Genomic DNA, 15446 nt, shown 5'->3' on the forward strand with positions numbered 1-15446 from the left:
TTAGAGAAGAAAAAGGGAATATGTTCCCTCAGGTTGTTGTCCTAGGGAACATACAGTGATTTCACTCAACAGCTTGGAAGAGGGTCATCTTCCATTCTGAAAGGCAGGAGACACAGATAAGGAAAGGGCATTATTTCTGTTCTTGTCCCCACCCATTCTCCTCATTAACCCTTTTCTCCCTCTATTTCTTCAGTCTCTTCTGATGTCCAACTCCCTTCATCCATAGTTCTGCTGGATCAGGCATACAACCTCTCAAAAATGGTGGACTTTCTCCCTCCATCATGCTGGGGCTGCAGGCAACATGGCCAGGCTTTGCTAGGGTGTGGGCATGTGTGCCAGCAGGGTGAGGGGTGGCTGAACCTACTCAGATGTTGTATCTAGAAGGGCTTCTCTGATGCTCCAGAAAAGCAGGGGTGGTATTCCCCCTAGAAAATGAGCCTCTGGGCTAGATCTGATTATTCCTACTGGGAATGCCAACGGGTCACACAGCAGAGAAAAGGTTTAAAGGCTTAGTACCCATGTGCCAGGAAACTCAGAGAACATCAGGGTCACTCACCAGCATAGGCCAGAGACTTCTCTCCACCTACAATGGAATAAAGGTAGAGAAAACACCTGAACTACGTCGTTTCTGAGTTATATTCTTTCTCTTCTTTTGCACCCATCTAACCTTTCTTTTTGACCTCCAGCCCACCCTTCTTACCTTCTCCCTCTACTTGTTTTATTCTCTCCTCCCCTCTCCTCCTTATTATCAAGTATGAGAACATCAATTGCATGCTGATGATACCACAGGCATCATGTAAGTGCTTTCCCAGCTGAGACCCAGCAGATTTATTTTGTACGTATCTACACTCCCATACCTGGCGCAGATGTCACTGTGTGTACATGTGTCTGTGTGTGTGCACTAGAATCCATCTGTCTCAAGTTGTATCATGTCCTGCCTACTTCTGAAAAGAATTGGTCAACTTAATGAGGAAAAATCAATTACTATTTTTTTTAAAAGCAGTTCTAATAAATCTATGACAACTGAGCCACGGTGGCCACTCCTTTTTTGAAGAGACACTTTTCTATATCCCTCTTCTCTGATTTTCTCATTCTTCTAAATCTTACATTCTTTGTTTTCTTCTCAGCAGCCTACAGATTATGTAAATCAATTAGTGAGGTTCCCAGCATAGGGAAGGCCCTTCATCTAGAGAGTTCCATCCCCCTCCTCCTCCTCTCCTGTCAAGTGCACCCTGGATATTCCCTAGTGCCTTGCTGGGCTGAAGAGTCTGTGGGCCCCTCGTGGAGACAGGTAGAAGGCCCTTTCCTCCATTAAAAAAAAATACTCCCCAGTGCTTCCCCCCAATTCAGCCACCCTCATTTCTTTCCCTTGGTAAAGGGATCCTGGACATTTCTCAGCCCTCGGCAGAGTTAGGGGTAAGGAAATGGGCTGGGAAATATCCCAGTAGAGTTTTAGATGGGAAGTCAGAGAAAATGTCAGAACCGCTCAGGCATGAGCCATGAATAGGTGATCTATCTCTCATAAGTGTGCAATGGAAGAAACCTGAAGAGTCGTTAAGAAGCTTAATGCAGTGATACTGAGAAGTGGGTGGTTCCCTGGGAGAACTGGAACTTAATGCAGTACAAGCTGGAGGTACTCTGGAAAATAAGCAGGAAAAAAAATTACTATTATGGGGATGGAGTGGGGAGGACCTCTGGGAAATAAACCTTACTAATGACCCAGTGCAGGGATAGTTGCACAGGGTGGGGAGTCATGAGGTCTTTGGGTTCCCTCCCCTAAGCCACGGCCTTAGGTTCCCTCCCTGGTCAGATACCTCTTGCCCTTCGTTCCAAATCCTTTTCTGCTCATTCTCGAAAGTAGAAGTAAATGGCCCCTGCAAGAAGCAGCAGCAAGATGGGCAGGGTTCCCCCCAAGGCTGCCATCCAGGGCCAGGCCCTCCAGAAGAAGGGATCTGCAATGGAATGGAGTTTTAGCATCTCACTGCCAGGGTGGGGAACATAGAGTTGATCTCACGACATTAAATGTTCCTTCTTCTATTAAAGTCTCAGGGAACCTTGGGTAAGACTTCAGTAAACTCTAACTATAACATAATACTATTACTTGTCTCGAACTGTCTGCTTCTCACATCTGATTATGAATTACTTGAGCATCAGGATCATATGTTTTTTCTAATTTAATTTCTCAATAGGCTACATTTAATTTACATGGTTCAAATATCAAAAAAATATAAAATGTCATCCATTCCCTCTTCCTTCCCCCCATTTATTAGCCTCTCGTTATCAGCTTAATATGATGGCTAAGAGTAGGAACTTAGGAGCTGAGGGCATGATTCAAATTCTGGAAGCTCCACTTGATGGCAATGTGATCTTGGACTAGTTACTTCACCACTCTGCTCCTGGCGTCCTAATCAGTAACATGAGGGTAATAATAGTACCTCACTCATAAGGTTAAAAGGATTCAGTTAATGCTTCTAAAGTGCCTGACACATACAGAGTGCTATGCAAGTGTGTATTAAATTTTAAAAATGTAAATATATTCTTATTTTTTCTTGTTTACACCAAAGACAGCATTCTATACCAATGGGTCTGCATCTGGCATTTTCTGGTCATCTTGGAGATCCTGCCATGTTAGTACAGGGAGAATGTCTGTGTTTTATTTCCCAGCTGTGCAATATTCCATTGAATAAAAGTTTCCTGTTGATGGATATTTGCATAAATCCTAACTTTCTGCTGTTATAATTGATGTTACAAGAAATAATATTTTCCATTGGTCATTGCATATGAATGCCCATGTATCTGTCAGAGAAATTCCCAGAAGTGGGATTTTGGATCAGTAAATAAGAAGTTTGAATAAATACTGCTATATTGCCGTCAATTGAAGTTGAGCCAATTTATACCAAAAATATACCAAATTATACCAACAAATGTCCAAGATGACTGTCTCCTCACAATTCTGCCATCAGAATGAATCTACCAACTTGGTTTTGTTTTGTTTTGTTGCCAACATCACAAGTGGAAAATATTTTAACGCACGTTCCTCTGTTGAGTGAGAGGACGTCGTCTCAAGTGTTATTTCCTTTTCTGTGAACTAATAATTCATGTCCTTTGCTCACTTATCTACTGGGTTGTTTTATATTTAAAGGAGATTAGTTCTTTCTCCAAGATAGGAGTTGTATGTATTTTTTTTCCTTTTTGTCATTTTCCTTTTCTTAAGGGGCCTGATCTCTACCATCTCCCCCCAGTTCCCATTGCCTGTCACCGATTCTGGCACACAAGAAATACTCAGTAAATATTTGTGACATAAACAGCATTACGGGGAGAAGAAACATCTGTCCAGATCCCTGCTCTGTGCCTTATATTCCCTGCAGACACCCGAGTGAGCAACAGAGAATCACACAGCATTCTTCTTTCAACAGCCACAGCTCAGCACAGTTTACCTGAGGCTAAGCAGGGTACTGACCTGCAACAGAAATTCTGGCGGTCTTTTCCTGGCTGAGGAGGGGATTTATGATGATACAGGATACACCTTCCCCAGAGCTGCCTTTCAGGATCACAGATGCTGCAACTGTATACAGGCCATCTTCATCTATATCCAAAGGTGCTGCCACAGCTGGCATGTCCTCTCCCTTGGCATCTCTCCACTGTATTTGGGGCTGGGGATACCAACCGGTGGACACGCACTCCAGATGGATCCCTCCATCCTCATAACCCTTCATTTCAATGTGAGGATCAGAACCCATTGCTGTGGAAGGACAAATGAACCTGAATTTTTGGAGCCTCCTGTATCAGTGAGAGTCTCAATAGGAATTGGTGGCATGCTCATATTAGATAATTCAAGAAGAGTTTTGTTAAGGACCTGTTTACAAAAGTGTGGTCATGGTGATGGAAAAACTACATGGGATAGAGCAATACCCCAGGGCCAGGAACAGTGGAGCTGTTACCACCCACCCCTAAACCAAAAGGGAGGCAGGGAAGAAACCATTTTGTAGACCTAAAAGAAGAGAGTCATGTAGAGAAAGCTTTCTTGAGAGGAGCTGAGATCTTTGAGAAGGGAATACAGCCAGGCTGATATGGTCCTGCAGGGAGCAAGCAAGGGAGATAAGTACCTTGACCTCTCTCTCTATCCTCTTTCCCACCCTCCATCCTCTGCTCTGTCTCCTTATTGACCAAACCCAACCAGAAGACACAGGGCAAGAGAGTGCCCTAAGAAAGAGAAACGCAACCCTTGACATCTGGACATTGGCCCGGTCTTGGTGTTCTCCTGTTGAACATAAGCAATTCCATGGAATATCAGCATCAGACAAGGGCACTTTGTCTCTATGATGGGTCTAGAGGAAAACAAGACCACTCAACAATCGTGTTTGAACACAGAGAAAAACATGAACACTGTCCAAACCACAATCATGACCAAACATTTCCCTATCCTGGCTATGAGTGACTGCTGCTCCTTGACCAATTACAGCTTTAGCCTCACTCAAGTCTCCCTCCTAGATAGGACTTATTAAGACACCCAGCCACAGAATCATAACCTGAACCTTCCTGACAGCATCCAAGGTAGTGCAAAGCCCAACTTCCATAAACCCAACACCAACTCCCCTAACACAAGCCCAAATTGTATACCAAGTTGCCTCTAACATGCTCTTACTGAGACACCGTATGGTTCCCACATAGTGTGCCTTCTCCCTCCCGGCAACAAGTAATATACACAACTTGGTCAACTCCAGGTGTGTTCCTGGGGGCCTTTGGTGGGAGAATATTGGCAGCAAAGATGCTGTCCTACAGGTCAGCCTCCCAGGGCCCACACCAGCATGTACCTGGAGGGGCCACAGAAGAGATCTAGAACACAACTGAATCCAAACAACTGTGTGCCTTCCCTGAGGAGATATTTTCTTATCCTTCCTATCCCCGAACTTCCACTTCCCTGCTTAGACCCTGGTGGCCAGCATGAGGGAGTTCTTTACTCTTTATTACAGGGTGCAGGAAGGATTATTCCCCAAGGAAAACCTGTGTCTTTCCCAAGGACTGTAGAGAAACAAAGTGGGAAGGCAGAGGAGGCAGATCCTACTGAACAGCCAAGAGTGCTTTGAGGTGGACTTGGAGCATGACCTCTGTCTCCATCCCCAAGTCTCACGGAGAAACCAGCTCAGAACAAAACCTAGAGGCTCACTTGCAACCTTCAGCTCCACCGTGGCTTTTTCAGAGAAGTTGTCGTCTTGGAAATAACACAGGTAGTTTCCACTGTCAGAGGCTCTGACATTGTAAATTCGGAGAGTAGCCTTCCCTTCAGTGATGCCATCGCTTAAAACCGAAGTTCTCCCTCGATACTCTGCCATCTGTTGGTCTTCTACTTCCTGCCCATTTGCATACTTGTATACTACCTCGCTGAGGCTGGATCTCACCCACATCAGCTCCATGGTCTCCGCACTCTTCTTCGGGGACAGATGACAGGGCAGATCAGCGTCTTCACCCACCATGACCAAGATGGGCTCAGGGGGTCCAATCACAGAAAACTGAGCTGGTTAGTAAAAGGGAGAAGATCCATCAGAGGAAGTTGGGCCCATGAGGGTAAGGGGGTTGGATCTCAGGCAGGGAGCATGTTGTACAAAAACCTAGAGAGGAACATGATCCTAACAGAAGTACAATTTGTCTTAATAGCATGTGCATTTTTAGTATGGGATGGGATTTTCAGGTATGAGAAGTTATCAGTGGTTCCAACTAGACACTAATAGATAATTTTCTGGTTCAGATACTACATAAAAGCAGAATGTTCACTACCTGTGCAAGGGTTAAGCAGCTGGACCAAGATGAGGCAGACAAGGATGTCAAGCGGAGGGAAGTCTAGGGAACTTGCCATTTTCATCTGTGCTGCAGATAGATGCCAGAAAGAGTCATGCAGAAACTACAGCCTGGACCTGGAAGAAGATCGCATATTCCACATCAAATTCCACCTCTCCAGGGGCGACTCGGGGTAAAATACACAGTGACTCATGTGGTGACTCAAGATCCTCTTCTGTCAAAATGTCTGCTTGGGAGTCTCTTAACTTTGAGTTCCAAAATGGAAAATGACCCATAAAAATATGTAATGTTAAATGTACATACATTTAACATATAAATGTTTTGCATATAGTGTTAAATGTATATGCATTAACCCTAACCTATCAGGGAATCTTTGGTTCTACTGTGCAAACATGATAAGAATCCTTCCACTTTCCCACACTTCCCCTGCTACAGCCAGGTCTAACCCTCCACCATCACACTCTGATTAAAGCAGGACTCTGCTCTCTGGGTCCCCTGATTCTCCCTGTGTCCCCTACAGTCTATGCTCAACATAACAGTCAGGTTGTTCCTTGAGTCACATCATGTCACTCCTCTGCTCAGCACCTTCCAGTGGCTCCCATTTCACTCAGAGCAGATGCTGAAGTCCTCACAGGGTCAACACGACCCTCCAGGACCTGCACCTTTCACTTCATCTCCTCTACTCTCATCTGCTCCAGCCACACTGTCATTTTTCCTGGTCCTTGACCAGGCCAGGACAGTGGACCTCAGCCCTTATTCCTCCCTTTACTTAGAACTTTCTTCTTCTCAATATGCGCAAGGCTCTGTTCTCACTCCTTCACCTGCTTCAAGTCTGTCCTCTAAAGTCAGTTCCTCCATGGAGTGGAGGAGGAGAGCTGTTAAGACAAGCATCTGCCTCCTTAAAGATGTCCTCTTTTGGTCTGGCTTAGAGAACAGAGCCTGTCCTCCCATGCTCCCACTGGAACTTGCCTAAATTACTATATTTAGTACTATTTTTCAGTAAAGTGGTTTCAGGGAGCAATCACGTCTTGGATATGCATGTAAGAGTGTTACTACTCAGTGTGCCTCAGTTCACTCTTTTCACAATTGTTCTTTGGGGAAGAAACATCCCTGGGAAGGAAATCATTCATTTCCTGTCTTCTCTTTTCCCATGTGTTCACCGTTGCTCCTTGGCAGATGGTTTCTGAGCTCACCAGAAATGGTTAATTTCACTGGTCTTAGTCTTTCTATTACTAGAGGTGTAAGAGCTGGCACTTGCAAAGAAGGGGCCAATATGTGAAGCTAGGAGCACACAGCAGCCCAACAAAGCTCGTGCCTCTACGAAGTGCTGAGGTCTCTCAGGTTGAAGGCAGGGCCCCTGCAACTCCCCACTACCCGCCCAGTGCTCTCAACTGTATCTTGGCTCAGAAGAGTACCTCCACCATCTTTTAGGCATCATATGTGGCGTCACTGTGAACCTTTCTGAGAAGGGAAGTGTGGGGACTTTGCAAGCTGGCAAGGCTTGATTCTAGTTGGAGTTCTAGCTTGGCTTCCATCCTAACCACCCCAGAGTTGGCTGCATCCCTAGATAGCGGATAGCCTGAGACCGGGCATAGGTGGATTACCCAGAGGCATGACCGAGATCTCTGGACCTAGCATCCTCCCTCCTCCCTTGGTCCTCTCACATACTGTATCCTCTGCTTCCTTGAAGATGTTAGGTGGAATGGGGTGGTGACAAATGCCTTGAGGGTGTGCCCATCTGGGAGCAACGCTGTGGACTCCTCTGGGCCTCAACCCACGGTCGTCACCACGTTCAAATCATGCCCCCATCAGACTCTGGATAAGATCCAGGCAGACTCCCTGGAGGAGGCTCTGAAGTCAGTCAGAGGCTGAATCCATCCCTTCTTATTCACAAGGCTAGTGAATGGGAGAGCGAGGAATAAAACCAGGTCTCACCCACCTTTTCGTTCATTCGTTCAACAGATATTTCCTGAGCACACACTATGTGCCACGCCTACTGTGTCTTAGGTGTAGGAACAAAAGGGAGGTGGAAAATATGTAATGGCTCTATGATTCACAAGCTGTGTGATTTCAGCCATATGACAAAACCTATTTGAACTCCTGTCACTCATGAAACAAAGTGAAATATGAAATTTAGACTGTGCAGAATTGACTCTGCAATTCCATTTCAAGATATCTGGTCCAGCAAAGCACTTACATGGGTCCAGAGAGAAGCATGTGTAAGGATGACCCTGAAGCATTGTTTATAAAAGTAAAAAAGTGATCAACAATGTAACTGGCCACCCATAGGAGACTGGTTAGTTAAATCGTGGCTCATCCCTCTGAAGGAATTTAATGTGGCAGTTAATACTAATTTATAGTCACTAACCCAAATAGTAAACACACATTAAGTGAACAAAAAGCAAATTGCAGTAAAATACTAACGATTCCATTAAAACACAAAAGCAAAGCTATAAATCTGTATATACGCGTTTGTGTAATTTCCTTAAAAAAGTTCTAAAAGGATACATACTACACCGAGAATTGGGGATTGAGTGAAAGATACTTTTGTCCTTTGTGCCCTATACTTAGAAAATTATTTGAATGTTTAAATTTTAAAAATTTTCAAGTATAACTTAACAATAATTGTTACAAGTAATTATAGTGACTGCAACATATTAGTTGTTCAGAAAATACCAACTCCTCCAAAACAAGCCAGCATGAGGCCCGCAGTCACGGTACCTGCAAGTCCAGGAACTGCCGGGGGACAAGGGAGCAGGAGTCTGTGCAGCTGGCTCTCCTTCAGACCCTTGTCTGAAACCTGGACTCGCCCTCAGACAGAAGATTGCCTTTCAGTCCATCCTCTCCAAACTGTGCTCTATGATGCTAGAGAGAGGACAGTATCTTCATTACTATATTAGGTACAATTTCTCTTCTGTCCTCGGAGTGGGGAATGTGTTTTCACTTAGTCTTTGGATATTTACTGTTTTTTATTCCTGATTACAGCCAATTTTAAAATAGAGAAAAATATAAAAGAATAAAATTTAAATAATCTGTAACGGTAATCATATACTTCCCTGAATGGGAATGTAAATATTTTTGAATGTATTTTGGCCATATAGGTATATATACCAAAGGCCTTAAAAATGTTTCTTCCTTTGACTCAGAAATTCCACTTGCAGGAATTACTCTTAAAGACAAAAAATTAGACATTAGGACGAAGTTTTATGTTTAAGACTGTTCATCATAGTAAAATCTACAATAGCAAAATGTAGATAAAATTTAAATATTCAAATTGGATCAGATTTTTCATAACTGTACGTAAATCTCTTGATTACAATATGATTCGTAATGACTACATGGAAATCCCTTTATAATTGGACAATATGTTGTTTATCCATCCTCCAACTGTTGTATTTGTATATGTATGTTGTATGTGGAAGTTGGTTCAAATTTTTCTACATTACAAATAATTCTGTAATGAACATCTTTACATATAAATTTTTAAGGCACATCTCTTTTTAGAATCTCTTAGAATAAATTCCAGAGATGACCAGGAGAGATTATAAGAGTCTCTGCTGCTTTCTGACCACAGTAAGTTCCTAAGAACATGCAGTTGTCAGTTTCTTCATTCAGGTTGTCTCCCTCTCACCAAATTTCCCAGTGCAGGTCCTCACCTTTTACACTGCCTCCTACCCCCACCCCCCATCGCCTCACCACACACACAAACACCAAACCCCTTTCTTTGGGTGAGCACTTCCCTGTACCCATGCTTAGCTTTTTAGCCTCTCTCCCTCCAAGGCCTGTGGCCCTGGCTTTTACCATTTTCTCCCCCTTACCCCTTGGTTTTACCAATATCTCCCACTTACCCCTTGGCTTTTGCCAATTTCTCACCCATACCCCTTAGTTTTGCCAATTTCCCTACTTACCCCTTAACACTCTCACCTGAAAATCACAGCCCATGGAATGAAGGTAATCAATAGTTCTCCATTATAGGTACCAGTCTGCTCTGGAAGAAAGGGAAAAGAAAGAAAAGCTGCTCACTGTGGGAAACAGTAGCAGAGTCCCTCTATGGAAGAATTAGTTTTTTGATTGGCTCAGAGGGGTATTTCTTATCAGTTACTGGAGAGAAACCAGTGGGGAAGGTTAAAACAAAAACTGAAACTGTACTGGCTTCTACAAAATGAGGAAAAATTACAGCCCTATTGCCCACACTGTTTGTGTCTCTCTGTTTACCTATTCGAATCATTCATGTGTATGTTTGTGTATAATCAGTATTTCATTATATACACCTGTTTTATGTCCTTTATACCATAATAGATTTATCAGCAGAACTAAGCAGAAAAATTACTAGATTTTAATGTGTGAAGAGAGGAAGACATGCATTAATTAAAATGTTTCTGTGGCCGTTTGCTGACATCTGTGTGCATGTAGGTGGGCACACGGAGGAGGAGATCTTTTACAGCAGAGCCAAATGGAAGCACGAATGGAAGGAAAACCAGATCCCCTCCACCTTTTCAGCACCTCTGAAACTCAAGTCTCAGATCCACGACCACATCAGATAATCTTGAGGTTCCAGAGGCAGTGCTGCCAGTGATTGATGGGCACGTCTTACGTTTTTCAGAACATTCTTGTTTGGAGGGTTGCTGAGCAGCTTCTTTCACGCTCTGAGCCTTATTTGTGCTACATTTGTGTTTTCACACGTATTTGTTTCTACTCTGCCTGCAGGATTCTGTATTCTCTGAGGTTAGACTCTGGATAGGCTGTGAATGCTGTTTCTATAGGGTGTCTTTGGGATAAACTGTTCCTCTCTGTGGCCTAGGGCCTCCCAAGACACTTTATTTTCATCTCAAGACGGTGCTTAAAGCTCCTAGGGTTTTGATGTGATCTTGGCTGATAGAAGTTGATTATATTCCAACACTTTGAATTTACACTCTTTGGCAGACATGGCTGGTTTCTTGTGTAACATCTATTCCCTCCTTCTTCTTAGAAATCTAGCCCAATTTTGGGATAAGGGGTTCTGCGATGTGTTCATCCACCTTATAGATGGGAGAGATAAGCGGACTAAGTTTGAGCCAAAGATTTGTAGGTGGAAGTTGTTGGGTTGTGTTTCTCAAGAGAGGTCCCTACTCTTCCTACTTCCTCCTTCCTTTTGCCCTAGAACTTGGTCCTTGGAGTTGGAGTGTAGCGACCATCTTGTGAGCATGAGGCAACCTTGAGAATGGAAGCCACATGCTGAGATGGAAGAGAATAAAGACAGAAAGAGGCTGGGTCATGGATGCTTCTCTGAGCTGCCAGACCAGCTCTGGACTGCTGCCCTCTGAATTCATTTTATACTGAAAGGAAAATAATCCTTGTTTTTTTGAGGTCTGTGGTACTTCTGGTCTCTGTTATCAGCAGCAAAATACAACTTTTCCCTCCCAACCAGCTACTGTCAACAGTTTATCATGAAACTTTCCAAACATAGTGCAAAGTTGAGAGACTTTTTCAGTGAACACCAATGTGCCTGTTAGCAAACAAACATAAACATGGTTTTGGTACCCAATGTGCAGGATGGTCAATTAACTGAAACAATAGTCTTGTGGTTGCAAAAGAGGTTTATTAATGAATGGCAGCTAGATGAAGAGATGGGACTTAAAATTCAAATCCACCTCCTTGAACAGAAAAAGGTAGGGTTAGTTTTCTGGTGCGTTATGTAGGGGAAGGGAAGCATGTGGTGGGATTTTAGGTGGACAAAGAGCACTTGGCCTTGTTGCCTGGCATCTTCAGCCTGTGTTTGGTCTTAAATCTCTATCTCTTTGAACATCTGGACTTTTCTGGTTAGTTTTTATCCTAGACCTGCATTTAGCTTTGCGAGGCTGAATCTAGACATCTGTATCTTGACTTGCTGGGGAAAAGAGCTCACCCTAATAATAAGGAGGGATAGAAAGACCCGGTTAGTTATAATAACAGTTGATTATGAGGAGTATGCAGAGCTGGAGTTAGCTTATCTAATTTTTTTCTCCCTTCTGCTAGTCAAGGGAAGATTTTAACTCCTTCATTCTTGGTTTCATGCCTAGTCTCTAGATTCTACAGAGAACATTTTACTATACTTGCTTTATTATAATCTATCCTTCTGTTCATCCCACATCTATCCTTATTTATTTATTTATTCCAACCCTTATTTATTTATTCATTTGGTGCCTTTTATAGTAAGTTACAAACATCAATGCACATTCCCCTGGATATTTCAGCACACCTGTCAAGTAGAACACAGTTCTGAAATGCTTCAGGCACCAATGCTGTGTTTGAAACACAAATGTAGGAGGACCTTACAGTTATGCTTTCTAAAACGAACAGTGGGATATTTTTATCTGGCTATCTCTAGCTCCTAATGCCTCACCATCCCCAAGGATATTGACAGTCTGTCCCCAGGTACTTGTCCACTCCTAGTAAGAGTCAGGCTACCTCCAGGAGGTTGTGTCACCAGGAGGCTCCAGGACTGCCTCTCAGCAACAGCTTGAGACAGGGACAAGCACTGTCTCAGGCCCCTTCTGTCCATTCCTTGGCATCTGCTGAGAGAAGTGCTCTCTTCTCTACAGATACCACAAGAAGGGGATCTATGTTCTGGAGGACCTGTAGGATGTAGGGCCCAACAAATCACTTGAAGAAGAGCAGGCATAAAATCACTTATGAAGGAAGCTGAGGAGAGGCATCAGGTTGAGTTCAGAGAAAAACTAAAATAGGAGGTTTGGCATTATGCTACAGACGGGTAATAAAGTAAAATTTAGCTCAGAATGTAACAATCTACCTTGCTTTTCATCAGGCTTGGATAGGAGACATATTTGATGAAGCCCACAACAGAGTTAACAGAAATAATATTTCTCCCAAGGTCATGCTGCAGCTGCAAACGGGCAAAACAACTGCCTTCTCTGAGTGCTTCCTGCTTTCTTACTCACTGAGAAGCTTCCTTTTAAAAATCGACAGTTTACTTTCATTCTTTTGCACGTGGTTGTCCAGTTTTCCCAACACCGTTTATTGAAGAAGCTTTCCTTTCTCCACTGTATGTTCTTGGCTCCTTTTCAAAGATTAGCTGTCCATTATCTTACACCATACACCAAAATTAACTCAAAATGGTTTAAAGACTTGACCTGACCATAAAAGTCCTAGAGAAAACATAGGCAGTAAGCTCCTTGACATTGGTGTTGAGAATGATTTTTTGGATTTGACACCAAAAGTAAAGGCAACTAAAGTAAAAATAATCAACTGGGCCTACATCAACCTAAAAATCATCTATACAGCAAAGGAAACCACCAACAAAACAAAGACAACCCACTAATTGAGAGAAATTATTTGCACATCGTATATCTGACAAAGGGTTAATTTCTAAAATAAATAAAGAGCACATACAACTGAACAACAAAAAAAATGAACAAGCTGATCAAAACATGGGCGGAGGATATAAAGAGACATTTTCCCAAGAAGTTATACTGATGGCCAATAGGCACATGAAAAGACGTTCAACAGCACTAATTATTATAGAAATGCAAATCAAAACTACAGTGAGATATCACCTGTGAGAATGGCTATAATTAACAAGACAAGAAACAACAAGCGTTGGAGAGGATGTGGAGAAAAGGGCACCCTAAACCCCGTTGGCGGAATGCAAACTGGTGAAACCACTGTGGAAGAAGTAGGAGAATTCTCAAAAGTTAAAAATAGAAATACCATATGATCCAGATATTCCACTACTGGGTATTTATGCAAAGAACATGAAATCAATAATTCAAAAAGATTTGTGCACCCCTATGCTCATCGCAGCATTATTCACAATAGCCAAGATGAGAAAGCAACCAAGTCCCATCAATGGAAAAATGAATAAGGAAGACGTGGTGTATATATACAGTGGAATACTACTACTCATAAAAAAAGACAAAATCATGCCTTTTGCAACAGCATTCATGGACCTTGAAGGTATCATGCTAAGCAAAATAAGTCAGACAGAGAAAGACAAATACCATGTGATTCCACTCATATGTGGAAGATAAACAAACAAACACACAGCTAAGGAGAACAGATTAGTGGTTACCAGAGGAGAAGGAGGTGTGGGGAGAGCAAAAGGGGTAAAGGGGCACATATGTATGGTGACAGATAAAAACCAAACTATTGATGGTGAATACTATGCAGTCTATGCAGAAACTGATATATAATAATATACACCTGAAATTTATACCATGTTATAAGCCAATACGATGCCAATAAAATAATTAAATAAATGTAAAACAATAAAAACTAAGAGTTTATCAAAATTTTGCTGCTGGAAATCACATCAATAAGAATGAACCATTCCACTCCTGTCTGGAGGATCCAAGTTACTTATACCCAGAAAAGCAGCCTTGATTTCCAACCTAGATGCTGAACTTCAGAGAAGGGATTTCTGGGCACAACACTTTGAATCTCTTAACTTTATAGTTTTCAAGGAAATAGGGACCCAGGTCAACTTTTCATCCACACCTTTACATGAAGCCCTGGGAGAGAAATGTATATGAAATGGAAAAGGAAAAAATCATTAATTCAACATATTTCTATTGAGAATATACCATCTAGTAGATATCAGGCACTGAACTTAAAATTTGTGAGGAGACGTGGCAGAATGGAGTAGTTACACCATAGACTCTGAAGCCAGATTGCCTGGGTGAGCTTTACTAGTTATGTGACCTTGGGGCAATTACTTAAGCTCTTTGTGCCTTAATTTTTCTATCTGTAAAATATGATAATAATAGCATCTGTCTTTTCCACTTGCTGTGTGAGGGTAAAATGTGATAATTCAGATAATTTGCTTACAGCAATGCTTCATATAATAAGCCGTAAAAGTGTGTGTTAAGTAAAAAGTAGAATGGGTCCCTCTTCTCAGAGCTGATAGGTGGGAGTTTTCCCTTGAGGACAGTGAGATGCCTGGGATTGATGCTGAAGCAACGCAAAACTGGAGGGTGGGCTTCTACTGTTAACTTCAGGAGATGATCCTGATAGATACCAAAATGTATGTAGAGACTTCTTTCCTACAGGAAATAGATAGGTGTGTACATATACTTAAAAAAATTCAAGTCCCTTTTGTACAGCAATTGCACTTTCAAGAATTTTATCCTGATGACAAATGCCATTTGGAAATTCATTCTGTGGAAGTGACCAGAGATATGCCAAATGATTTACATACAAGGGTGTTTATAGTAGCATTATTTGTAACAGGAAAGAAAGAGAACTATCTTGATTATGAATAATGTAAGACTAGTATTTAAGGTTTAGTGTTTTAAAAGAAGCATATATTTATATAGCAAGGTCCAATTTTCATTACAAAAACTGTGAGTTTGTATGTGTATTTGTATAGGCAGAGAAAACAGTTACTTAAGTGAATATGTACTTAACTGTTGATAAGGTAAAATATTTGAAAGGCAAGAAGTTATTTAAGAAAAGGGGAAGTAAACAAATTCACAAACCAGAAAGGAAATTTTGAAAAATCTGGGGTGGAAAGTGTCATTGAAAGTGTCACTGAAATTGCTTGATGAGGATTGACTGGATTCTCAGAGGTGGTAGGATATGGCATCAGTTGTAAGAATGTTGAATATAGCATCAAGTCCCATCCCAGCAGGTGACTGGAGAAGTGACTTTTCTCTGTGTACTTTATGTAGTATCTC

General features: G+C 42.1%; 1 pseudogene; it reads right to left on the reverse strand.

Moving 5' to 3' along the window:
- Window positions 1–13: 13 nt before the first annotated feature.
- On the reverse strand, window positions 14–8636 carry LOC131414033 (butyrophilin subfamily 3 member A2-like; annotated as a pseudogene).
- Window positions 8637–15446: the final 6810 nt, after the last annotated feature.

Source organism: Diceros bicornis, chromosome 14 (genome assembly GCF_020826845.1).
Source record: "Diceros bicornis minor isolate mBicDic1 chromosome 14, mDicBic1.mat.cur, whole genome shotgun sequence".
Classification (NCBI taxonomy): Eukaryota; Metazoa; Chordata; class Mammalia; order Perissodactyla; family Rhinocerotidae; genus Diceros; species Diceros bicornis.